The 12,500-nt window shown below is 44.0% G+C and overlaps 1 protein-coding gene across 1 annotated transcript in view; it reads right to left on the minus strand.

The window, feature by feature from the left end:
• LOC138966950 (uncharacterized) overlaps nucleotides 1-8,246 on the minus strand; it is a 47,204-nt gene extending 38,958 nt beyond the window's left edge. The window contains exon 1 of the mRNA XM_070339361.1: nucleotides 8,047-8,246. The gene's annotated coding sequence lies outside the window, so the exon portion shown is untranslated. The remainder of the gene's footprint in view (nucleotides 1-8,046) is intronic.
• Between the last annotated feature and the right edge of the window lie 4,254 nt (nucleotides 8,247-12,500).

A 12,500-nucleotide genomic window follows, 5' to 3' on the forward strand; every position in this document is an offset into this window, starting at 1 on the left:
GAGGAGAAGGAGGAGGAGGAGGAGGAGGAGGAGGAGGGAGAATCAAATCAAATCAAATGAGAGAGAGAGAGGGAGAGAGAGAGAGGGGGAGAGAGAGAGAGAGAGAGAGAGAGAGAGAGAGAGAGAGAGAGAGAGAGAGAGAGAGAGAGAGAGAGAGAGAGAGAGAGAGAGAGATTGATCGACTGAATGATTACGGACTCTTTCCCTCTCATAACCTAGCGGGTCGATTAGATCCGTCAAACACGCTTTTCTCTTAAAAAAAGGATGGATGGGTGTCGTGTGTTTGGGTGAGTTAATCATTGCAGAGCAAGAGAGAAAGAGAGAGAGAGAGAGAGAGAGAGAGAGAGAGAGAGAGAGAGAGAGAGAGAGAGAGAGAGAGAGAGAAAGACAGAGAGAAAGAGAGAGAGAGAGAGAGAGAGAGAGAGAGAGAGAGAGAGAGAGAGAGAGAGAGAGAGAGAGAGAGGGAGAGGGAGAGTCTTTTCTATTTTAAGTTCCATTCAATTGGTAATTAATACACGGGTAAGGTATATCGGTATGACATTTTCAGAATGTGTTTTATTTCATCGTTAGCAGCGTTCGTGTTGTGAATTGCTCAGATGTCAGGCATCTATAAATTCTTACTTTGTTCCCCTTCTTGGACGGTTCTCTGCAAAATCTGTTTTCAATCTCCGAAGGCCAGTGGCGTGTATAGGTGAAGTTCGCAACATCGATTTTTTGGCCTTGGCAGGATCACACGACAAGGCCACACAACCGCTAGAATAATCGAAGGTATCACCCCTGCGACCATCGCGCAGCTCCGCTCTCATATTATGGAAGGACATGTGGTAGGACATAACACAACTCGGTCACATGTAAGCTACTGATCACAGTGGTGTGAATTAATTGTCGAACACCCTAGCGAAGAGGGCATGGTTCTGCCCTCAGACTGAGTTAGCCTTCAAGAAATACTGGCTGAAAGGTGATAGCACAGAGTCAGTCACACTGGTGATAAGAGTGTTAAACGCAGGCCAGACATCATTGAGAAGAGGACACGGTTGTGTTCTCAGAGTGAGTTAGCTGTCAACCCATCTAGCAGTTTGTCGAGCATGGACAACATTACCTGCAATGTGAGGTCACAGCAGGGAAACACTCTAGCACAAAATGCACGTGCAACATTCTTAGACGGTAATTCTCTTCATCAAAATGTGTTTTCAATCTCCAGCGGCCAGTGGCGTGTATTAGGTGAGGTTCCCAGCATCGATTTTTCGACCTTGAAAGGATCACATGATAAAGCCACACTAGCGCTAGACTAATCAAACGTCAACCTTTCTGCCCGCATGCATCGCATGGTGAGCGCACTGGCGAATATAGCACGATTCGGCATTCATGCAGACTGAGTTAACGGTCAAGGTATCTGACGTTGGGAGAGTAAACCAAGTCATATTTTGCGTCGGTCATAATATAATGAAGCAAATGCCAGAAACCTCAGCGAAGAAAGCACGTACGGTTCGGCACTCAGACTGTAATCCCTTAAATAGGACATTTAACATGTTTTCAGCCAAACAGACCATTTGCAACGGTCATAGTAGTGTGAAGTACAGCCAGCCAAAAACTAAAGAATAAGCCAGATACCCGATTGAAGAAGGAATAATTAGTTCTCAGAGTGAGTTAGCGGTGTAGTGCTATTTGGTGTACAGTAGTGCGACAGCTAAGGAGAACCAACACTTCACTTTATTTGATTCACTGTAGATTTCGACGAAAGGATAGCGGTATGCAAATACGAAGGTCAAGGGATTAATTGTAGTGAGTCTTTTTAGCACGTAACAGACACTCAGATAGTACACAGTGTCAAATAGGCATACAGAAAGACAGACTGACAAACAGAACGACAAACCAACATATAGTATATATTTACAGTATACAGTCGATTAAGAATCTTTTCCTCGACTTTCGCAATCATGATGTCGAGGAAACAACGCTTTACTGAGCTAAGCAGTTTTTCTTTTGATTATCTCATAATTATTTGTTTCTCTGTGCACTACAAAGAACAATACGTAGAAGTACTAGTAACTCTTTCGTTTTCTCTTTAGATAATTAACCGTTCCAACAACTAACATTTTTCGTTGATTTCTATTGTATATTTTCTTCCTGTATGGTTGTAAATCTACGTTGTCCCCACATGCCAAAGATCGTCAAGTCTCCCTGTCTCTGTCTCTGTCACTCACTCTCTCTGTCTCTGTCTCTCTCTCTCTGTCTCTCTCTCTCTCTCTCTCTCTCTCTCTCTCTCTCTCTATTGCTTCCAGATCAGGATTTATGATTCCGGGGTGGCAACGCAAATAGGACCTCGTCTAACTAGTTGTTTGCCTCCGGTAATTGACCACTTCCCTGGGGAAAAGATAGGAATATGTCCCTGTCATGTTGTGGTGTGGAAACGTACGTCTTCGCGTGGGAGTAGCTTTGTGATTCAATCACGACTGTGTCAATATTAATGACGACTCTGTCTAGCTTGCCACGAGTCAGTCATGATTATGAGTAAATATGCCTCTATCGAGTTTTCGTTAGTCTCTTCTGAGGACGTGTATAAACAAACACAAGTCAAAAGGCGGTCGTATTGACACATACAATCATGTCATACGCAAAATGATTACTGTAGTAAAACACAATGGAAACAAAAGAACAGTATGAATATGATTTCAACAGGCCCAGCAGTAAGGAAGATCGCACAGCCATTTGTTTCCTTAGAATCAAACAACACGAGAGTCGTAGCCTAACATCCTATTGTTTATGAATAAAAAATTAAAAAATAATTTTAAAAAAGTGCGTAATTTACAGGAACGGTAACCTTAATCACAGGCACAATGAATCATTGACTAGTACGCCGATCTAGTAGTCTTTGAAGTGGACAGACAAACAAAAAATAAACAAGCAATCAGCAGTAAAAAGAACTTAGCTATTGTTTATGGATTCCCGAGCCAAAGCAGCAAAACCACAAGACCGTGTAGCATATATTTAAGATCATTTCCAGAGCTAGCTGAGTGTGTTCTAGGTTTGTTGCATCTGCACCTGCATGTCTGTTCACCATCCCCATGCACTTACGGTGATTTTGACTGATCCTAACCTGAGCCTGGAAAACTACTGGGCGTGGGCACACTGAGCATCGTACAGTATGATGGAGTTTTGAAAACGACAGGTCTGGGAAATAACCTATCCGGTGCACGACTTGCCCAGGACACCGCCCTTGAATAACTTAATCTGGAACATAATGGGCCTCGGATACTATAACCTAGGAGCCATGGGTATGGGACACTATTTAAATTGGAACTAATGAGCTTTGTACAATATGTACAATTTATTATAGTGCAATGTGTTATCCATTGATATGTGTGTGATTGCACTGTGAATAGTGTTATGTTATTGTTTTTACCCCCAATGATTGTACAGCGCTTTGAGCAGGGTTTAAACCCTGGATACACGCGCTTTATAAATACTATGCATTATTATGACTGGGTTGAAAAACTGGTTGCCTAGGAAGCAACCTGCTGAAGGCACGACTTCCATAGGCCACGATGGGCCCTTGAATAGAGTGGCCTCGGATCCGACACAATGGGCGCTGGGCACGGCACCATGTGAACAATGGCTATGGGACACGAATAACATGTCACATTAGACCTGGAACACGAGTGCCTTACGAACAAAATGGTCTTGGGACGATGTGGGCCTAGAAATAACCTGCCCGAAGCCATGACTACCCCAGTAGACGACGGGCCCTGAAATAGCCTGGTTTTGGACACAATAACCTAGGAACATTGGGTTTGGGACACTATGGAACTTGAACATAATGAGCTTTAAACAATTTGACTGGGTTGAAAAAACTGCTGACCTGGGAAGTAACCTGCTGGGGGCACGAATGGCATAGGACATGATGACCCATTGAATAGATTGGCCCCAGACACACTGGGCTTGGGACACGATACCATGGGAACAATGGCTATGGGACACGAATATCAAACATGTCACAACAGACCTGGAACACAAGTGGCTTACGAACCAAATGGACTTGGGACGATATTGGCCTGAGAATAACCTCCCCAAAGCTATGACTGCCCCAGGAGACGATGGGCCCTGCAATAGACTGGTCTAGGACACGATAATCCAGTACGGGTACGGGACTTAACCGACCTGAGACACAAATGGATGGCCTGGAAGCTCAATCGGTGGAGATATGGACGTATGGTTCTCGGGTCACGGGTTCGAATCCAGGCTGGGCGGATACGGGTCAGCTTTATGCGATGACACAAAGCTTAAAGACGATATAGATCCATCTCTAAACCACGTGTCGCCGCCATAATAGCAAGTTAAAGACATTTGTCATTCGGCCCAAAATGTTGACGGCTGAATTCACGTTAACACGCACCTACCCGAGGAGCAAGTCTCTTGTTGATGCTTGACTTTTACTGGGAGGAAGCCACCCTAATTTTATTAAAATAAAACAAAATGGACATGGAAGACGCGTGGTTTACCAACAATATGGACCTGGAACAATTAGGTCAAAAACTCACACTGGGTCTGAAAAACGACTTGATCGACATGGGAAAGGAATGACATTAGACACAACGACACTCGACTGGACTTGGACAGAGTAGGCCTGCTTTATAAACAGCCGCCGCGGCCTGGGACACAACGGCGACCACCACACGACTGGACTGGGACAGACCATGCCTGCTTTACCAACAGCCTTGGACACAAAGACGCCCATCACAAGACCCGACTGGAACAGAACAGGCCTGCTTTACCAACAGCCTTGGACACAGAGACGCCCATCTCAAGACTCGACTGGAACAGAATAGACCTGCTTTACCAACAGCTAAAAGACGCCCACCTCAAGACTCGACTGGAACAGAATAGGCCTGGTTTAACACTAGCCTTTTACACAACGGACACAGGGCACAACTGGGCTTGCGTCTGGAACATTGTAGTGCCTTAACTTCGACTTGAGCAGCCAGCTAGACACAGGGACACAATGAAACTCAAGCAAAGAAGACTTTAAATGTTAATACGCCCCACGTCAGCAGTCGAGGAATGCACTCAACGTGTGCGTCAGCACGCACCGTGGCACGTGCAAGTTGAACAAAGTCTAGAACCAATTAAGGCCATCAGAAATCAATTTGTACCAATGCTTCAACAATGGTACTGTCAACATCGCCGCCCTAGCAAGCAACGTGGACGACAATGAAAGTGTTAAGCAAACAGCATCCGACGGCAGACCTTAGGGCGCTCATTTGGACAATGGCATTGCGAAATGCTTGATAGTGGCGTTCAATTTGAACCCTTTATGCTCCCTTTTACATCACCTGGTGGAAAGAGTATCAAATCTTTAAATGATGTGTGTTAAGTCCCCGTCCCTGTTTACCGTATCTTTTGTTTGCACTGTGCGTCTTCCCCTTCTCTCTCTCTCTCACTCTGTCTGTCTGTCTTCTGTCTGTCTGTCTGTCTGTCTGTCTGTCTGTCTGTCTGTCTTCTGTCTGTCTGTCTGTCTGTCTGTCTGTCTGTCTGTCTGTCTGTCTGTCTGTCTGTCTCTCTCTCTCTCTCTCTCTCTCTCTCTCTCTCTCTCTCTCTCTCTCTCTCTCTCTCTGCGTTTGTCTCTCTGCCCTGTCTCTCTGTCTGTCTCTCTCTTTCTCTGAAATCTCGATTTTTAGGTGCAAAATCTGACGGAAACTATCAACATGTACAGTATCTTGTAGGTTATGCAATCTTAATTTAAAATTCAGTACTTTTTTGTCGCACTCCTGACCCCGCCTCCCCCAAAACCGAAGCTAGAATAACCCGTTATTCAGGATCTCTTCGCCTGCACAACGTAGAACAAACACAATCACGCAAACAGACCCGTCTCCACTGCAGCTTTGTTTTATGATACATGTTTCACGAAGGACAGTCATCTTCAATGCTGGCTGCATCACTAACCAAACAGGTCTTCAGAGAGTCCGTAGTTCAGCCGTGGACAGATCATGGGCATACTCCTGAAGTAGGCTCTCAGAATTGACGTCACAGATTGAAAGACGAGCGACCATTTGAGATCCACACAGTGTGTCGCTGACCATCATATATGGGGATAAATCGGGATGTTGCTCAGAGATCGTTATCACAGGCACATCATTTTCTATGGTTAAAAAGCATCACTGGACTTTTAGAACACATTTACTAGAGCAGGTGATCGTTATACTTACAGGTGATTTTTACTTAGAAACATGACATACTGGAAAATCTATTTTTCAAAGACTGTAAACAATGAAATAAAACACCCCCCCCCTCCCACACACACAACCCAATTAGGTCTTAACACACGCAAGGTGATATTTCTGGTCAGAAGAAGGATCAGCTGGTTCCATATAACACCTTCATCAGAGCAGGTGGCACAAGTATTTATCTGCTTATATATTGCTGTACATTTGCAGCCTACAGGTTGTTCAAACTAAGATTACCATTACATCATACAGACATTACCAGTTGGAAGAATAATCAGCTGATGCCAGAACACATTCGCCAGAGGAGGGGATTTTCACTAACAGTGTTTGATGTACGTGCACATGTAGCCACCATTTTGTACACATTGAGATCTGTATTACACACAAAGCGAAGTTTTTGGTTAAAGAACAATATTCTTCAGAACAGGCGATCTTTACTCGCAAACTCACCATTCTGACAGAATGATTGTACACATTTGTTTGTTTGTTTGTTTGCTTAACGCCCAGCCGACCACGAAGGGCCATATCAGGGCGGTGCTGCTTTGACATATAACGTGCGCCACACACAAGACAGAAGTCGCAGCACAGGCTTCATGTCTCACCCAGTCACATTATACTGACACCGGACCAACCAGTCCTAGCACTAACCCCATAATGCCAGACGCCAGGCGGAGCAGCCACTAGATTGCCAATTTTAAAGTCTTAGGTATGACCCGGCCGGGGTTCGAACCCACGACCTCCCGATCACGGGGCGGACGCCTTACCACTAGGCCAACCGTGCTGGTGTGATTGTACAGAGGCAGACAAGAATGAAAACGAAGTTCAAAATATTACTATTTACTTCATGACCAGTAAAGCAATATCTTCATCTATGAGAACACATGAATTTAACGATTGTAAGATACTGTAAGACGACTGTGTACAAAATAAGATCTACAGGGACCTTGCACGCAGTAATGATGGAGATCAGCTCGTTACTCCCCCGGCTCGTTACTCCCCCGGCTCGTTACTCCCCCTTAGGGTTAGGGTTAGGGTTAGGGTTAGGAATACTAACAAGCCGGGGAGTAACGAGCCGGGGGAGTAACGAGATGCTCCCGTAATGATGTATGATGGGAAGGATCACCTGTCTCCAGACTACATCCATTTAAAGCAAGTGATTCTTTACTTGCAGAGTTTGCTCAAGGCTAACTTCTGCGCAGTTCAGCTGCTCTTGGAATCAATTTTGTGGTAATGGTTTTTGCTGGCCTCAGAAAAACCCGAGTCGTTATGCAGACAACCCAACCCCCATCCAAACTCCTGAAATGTCAGGCTGTGAATGAAAAATGAGAATACTGCTGAAATACCAGGCTAGGGGAAAAAGTGAGAATGCCAAGGTTCAGAACCACTTAGTGCTTCCACGATCGATCTGGCTGTTATCATTGTCAAGATTTTGCCTCTGCCGACAGACTACGAGACAGAGAGCAGCTAGCAGCATTGAGCGATACACGAGTTCAGCAACGCGACTGTTGTTCTGAAGCAACAGTAGTTTAGTTACGTACCTACCCGTCTGTTGTTTATGCATTCAATTTCAAGAGATCGGCATTGAGGATTTACTTGTCGAGTCATTTTACGGAAGTAGCATACACAGATGCTGAAAGCATCAGAATCACTGTTTAGTTACCGGCGGAATAGTCAGCATTGCAAAGCTCGAACAGCCTTCGACGACGAAGCAGGTACAACGTGTTCAAACGCAGATCAAGAATAAAGCAGCGTTTATGAAATTTGCATTGGCAATCAAAGAAAATATTCAGAATTATCGAGAGAAAATGTACAAAGCATCACTTACCGTCGACTGCCTTGCGGTTGCAGACGACATCCCAGAGTATGCCGCGCGCAGCAATTGTCGTCTGCTATCAGGCAGGACCGCCAATCGATCTCCTTGCCTTCGGTCGTCTGCTGTTGCTGCCGCTGCTCGGCGCTGCTCGGCCTTTTCCGTAGCCACACAATCGTTGATTGTCGTGCCAGACATTTGAAATGGTCAGAGATTTTCACTGAAGAAAAGATCCTTTTTCGTGTAATCAGGTATGGTATACTTCGTGTCTGTCGTCTGTGATTTTATTGTAATAATAGCATTATTTTAAACATCAGAACCATTAAAACAAACAGCTATGTAATAATCTGTTTGTCTGTCTGTCTGTCTGTCTGTCTGTCTGTCTGTCTGTCTGTCTATCCGTCTCTGTCTGTCTGTCTGTCTGTCTGTCTGTCTGTCTGTCTGTCTATCTCTCTCTCTCTCTCTCTCTCTCTCTCTCTCTCTCTCTCCTTGTATCTCAGTGTCTCTCTGTGTCTATATCTGTCTCCCCCTCTAAAATGAATAGATTCATTTACAGAGTCGCATCAACAAGGATAAGAAGAGCAAATGCTCGTACCGATCACCTTCAAAAATGTTCTTTTTACCCGAACTATACCCCACAGTGACCTTGAAAATTGACAAGGGTCAATCAGCACTGGAACATATCTGGAAGAGCTACCGCACCCAGAAAGTGTGAGAAGTTTTAAAGTCCCAATTTGAAAATCGTCTTCCGTGTTTTGATCCATGAAAATCATGACCCCGCTATTACCTTGGATTTGTACTGGGGTCGACCAAGCTTGCCTCATGTCAAGAGGATATCAAATCCAGGAAGTGTGTGAAGCTCCAGCTTCAAAAATGTCCGAACAAATAATAGTTTTCCATTCTTAACCTAAACTTAACGCTGGTATGACCTTGAAAATTGACGAGGATCAAACGTGTGACAAGTTTCAAAGCTCTAGCTTGAACAAAATCATTGATAATTTCAACGTTACACAGGGGAATAAAAAAAGATGTAAAACAAACAAACCGCCAATCCCTCAACCAAATGAACAAAAACGCAGGAAACGCAGAAGAACAATACGAAACAAAACAAAATAAACAGAACCAAAAGAAACTAGAACAAAACAGAAACAAAACAAACAAACAAACAAACACACTAACTAACTAACTAACTAACACCAACAAACAATAACAACAAAAGCAAACAAAACCCAGAATCTATGATCATTTTTATCAAGTGAAACAAATCGGCTGTATTCACGACTTCCAGGACCCCGTGACCCACCATAATTGCGGACAGACCCAAGGTGAAGGCCATACGGTTTGTTGGGAGAACCAGAACTTCCGGTTGCAAAACACGTGGAAAAAAACACGTGGAAACTGGGATTGTTTTGAAAGATTGATCAGCGCACAGAACTCTTGTACCCAGCTGCAGCCACTCACTTTGCAAAAGTATTTCCTCAGTGAAACGTCCTCGCATATAATTCTCACATGCTAAACCGACCGCGTGGGAAACCTGTTTCACCCTTTCCGATTCTTTTTCCCGCAGAGACAGCGACAGATTCTCAATCACATTCAACTTGGAGGAAAAAACAGAAACGATTACGTCCCTTTGTTTAAGAACATGAAGTAATGATACATTGGACGCGACTGTGACGACACTTTTCTTAAAGGACCATAACAGGCTCTTTTTAAGGTCAGATAAAGCAGTTGGGGTTGATTTAATGACATAGGTAAGCATCTACAGATGCAAAAACCGATCAGTAAATCTCAGGTTTTGTGTTGCATCAGTCTAATTTTACACAAAATGCATGCTCAAAAAGCGACCAAATTCGTCTGCTACGCGAGACTTCAAATTCCCCGCGGCGGCAAGCCCTTGGCTGTGACGTCACAGGGCGAGCTAGAAGCGAAAGTAGCAACGCTCGGTGTGCGTCTTTGCTGCAGCTGTGGATGCGCGCGTGCTCCCGACATCATGCCGAGAGGGTGTGCTGCTGCCGAATGTTCGGAGTTGAAAAAAAAAAGACTCAGGCTTGAGTTTTTATTTGTTTCTATCCGACTGGGTAACAACTACAACGACGACAATAACACTGACAACAACTCGAAAACCAAAAACAACTACAATGTCAACAACAACAGCTTTACACTGATAAACTGTAGGTGGAACACGAATGATTTGACACGTTACAACCTTGATTTCAGCTACGACGACGACAACAACAACATCAAATTAAATTCGAGAACAGAATTATACGTCTTCAACAACATAGCCAACAACAAATCCGATAGAACTTCCACTACACTCACAACAGTGATCATGGGCTGCCTAATCTATTTGCTGAGTCTGGCAGACATTTTACTTCCACCCTTGAGAGAGAATTTTTTTTCCTCGTACACTTTGTGCCTCAAACCTGACTAAGAGGATACAATTCTACATTAATCCCCGATTATCAACCCAAATAGGTGGGACATTTCCGTCTCAACTAGGACGCCGCTGTAAGAACGATCTCCGGTAACAGACGCTGATAACGATACAGCTATCTGCTCGCTCCTAAGCCACTCCCCCAGCCTGTATGTCTACACACTGGCACCAATTAAACCTCCAACTGAGCTGTTAACCCGTGGTTTGTAAAAATGTAAAAATATTGTACAAATTACGTCGAACCTAAATCCGCGATTTGTAAAAAAAATAAAAAATAAAAATAAATAAATATCTCTATTCAGCCTATTGTCCCATCGCTGGGAAATTCGGATCGCTTCCTCCCAGTGGAAAGCTAGCAGCAACAGAGTCGCGCTACCCCAAAGTCAAGGGATCCATTAGATTTGTTTTTCTTTCTTTTTCCATTTCGCTATTTTCCTTCATCGCTGGCGAATTCGGATCGCTTCCTCCCAGTGAAAAGTTAGCAGCAACAGAGTCGCGTTTGTGGTCCAAGTTGTGGAAATTTCCAAGTTGTGGAATGTGTCCAAGTTGTGGAATGTGTCCAAGTTGTGGTATGTGTCCAAGTTGTGGTATGTGTCCAATATGTGCAATGTTGTGGTATATGTCCAAGATGTGGAATGTGTCCAAGTTGTGGTATGTGTCCAAGTTGTGGTATGTGTCCAAGTTGTGGTATGTGTCCAAGATGTGGAATGTGTTCAAGATGTGGTATGTGTCCAAGATGTGGAATGTGTCCAAGATGTGGTATGTGTCCAAGTTGTGGTATGTGTCCAAGATGTGGTATGTGTCCAAGTTGTGGTATGTGTCCAAGATGTGGTAATGTGTCCAAGTTATGGTATGTGTCCAATATGTGGTATGTGTCCAAGTTGTGGTATGTGTCCAAGTTGTGTCCAATATGTGGTATGTGTCCAAGTTGTGGTATGTGTTCAAGATGTGGTATGTGTCCAAGATGTGGTATGTGTCCAAGATGTGGAATGTGTCCAAGTTGTGGTATGTGTTTAAGTAGTGGTATGTGTCCAAGTTGTGGTTTGTGTCCAAGCCGTGGTATGTGTCCAAGTTGTGGTATGTGTCTAAGTTGTGGTATGTGTCCAAGCTATTGTAATGTGTCCAAGTTATGGTATGTGTCCAAGTTGTGGTATGCGTATAAGATGTGGTCTGTGTCCAAGTTGTGGTAAGTGTCCAAGATGTGGTATGTGTCTAAGTTGTGGTAATTGACCAATTTGTGGTATGTGTCAAAGACGTGGTAATATCGTCATGTGTCCAAGTTTTGGTATGTGTCCAAGTTGTGGAATGTGATGGGACAATAAAGAAATGGAGAAAAAAAATCTAATAGATTCACTGACTTTCGGGTAGCGCGACTCTGTTGTTTCTAGTTTTTCACTCGAAGGAAGCGGCCCAAATTTCCCAGCGATGGGACAATAAAGAACAGGAAGAAAAATCCCAAAGATCTGCCTTGACTTTGGGGTATCGCGACTCTGTTGCTGTTAGCTTTCCACTGGGAGGAAGTGATCCGAATTTCCCAGCGACGGGACAATCTAGTAATGATATGGAGAAAGAAAACAAAATCAACGGAGTCGCGCTACCCCAAAACTCAAGGGATTTTGTTTTTGTGCCTTGACTATTGGGATGACAAGAAGATATCGGGAACATTAACGTGATTTGTAAAAAAAATGATTACAAATCACGGGGTGCGCAGACCCTTGATTTTAACTCCCAGGCTCAAAACTGTAAGGTTCAGCAGGTAAAGTTGCTTCTATGAATACCCCTTCTGACGTCATCGAAAATTTTACCCAGAATTCACCACTTCCGTACTCTCGCGGACGTTCGAGATACAATGGCCGCCAGATCGGAACGCGAAAACGCTTCGCTTCAGCCACGAAATTCGTCGGATTATGGCCTAAACGATTCCGAAATAAACTAAACCCTGTGAGGGAAGGTGAGAAAACAATTTCCTACGGCATGCATATGTCTGGTTAACCTAAGTCACGCCAAAACGCAAATAAACGCGTTTTTGACA

This window comes from Littorina saxatilis, linkage group LG5, assembly GCF_037325665.1.
Source record: "Littorina saxatilis isolate snail1 linkage group LG5, US_GU_Lsax_2.0, whole genome shotgun sequence".
In the NCBI taxonomy this organism is placed as follows: domain Eukaryota; kingdom Metazoa; phylum Mollusca; class Gastropoda; order Littorinimorpha; family Littorinidae; genus Littorina; species Littorina saxatilis.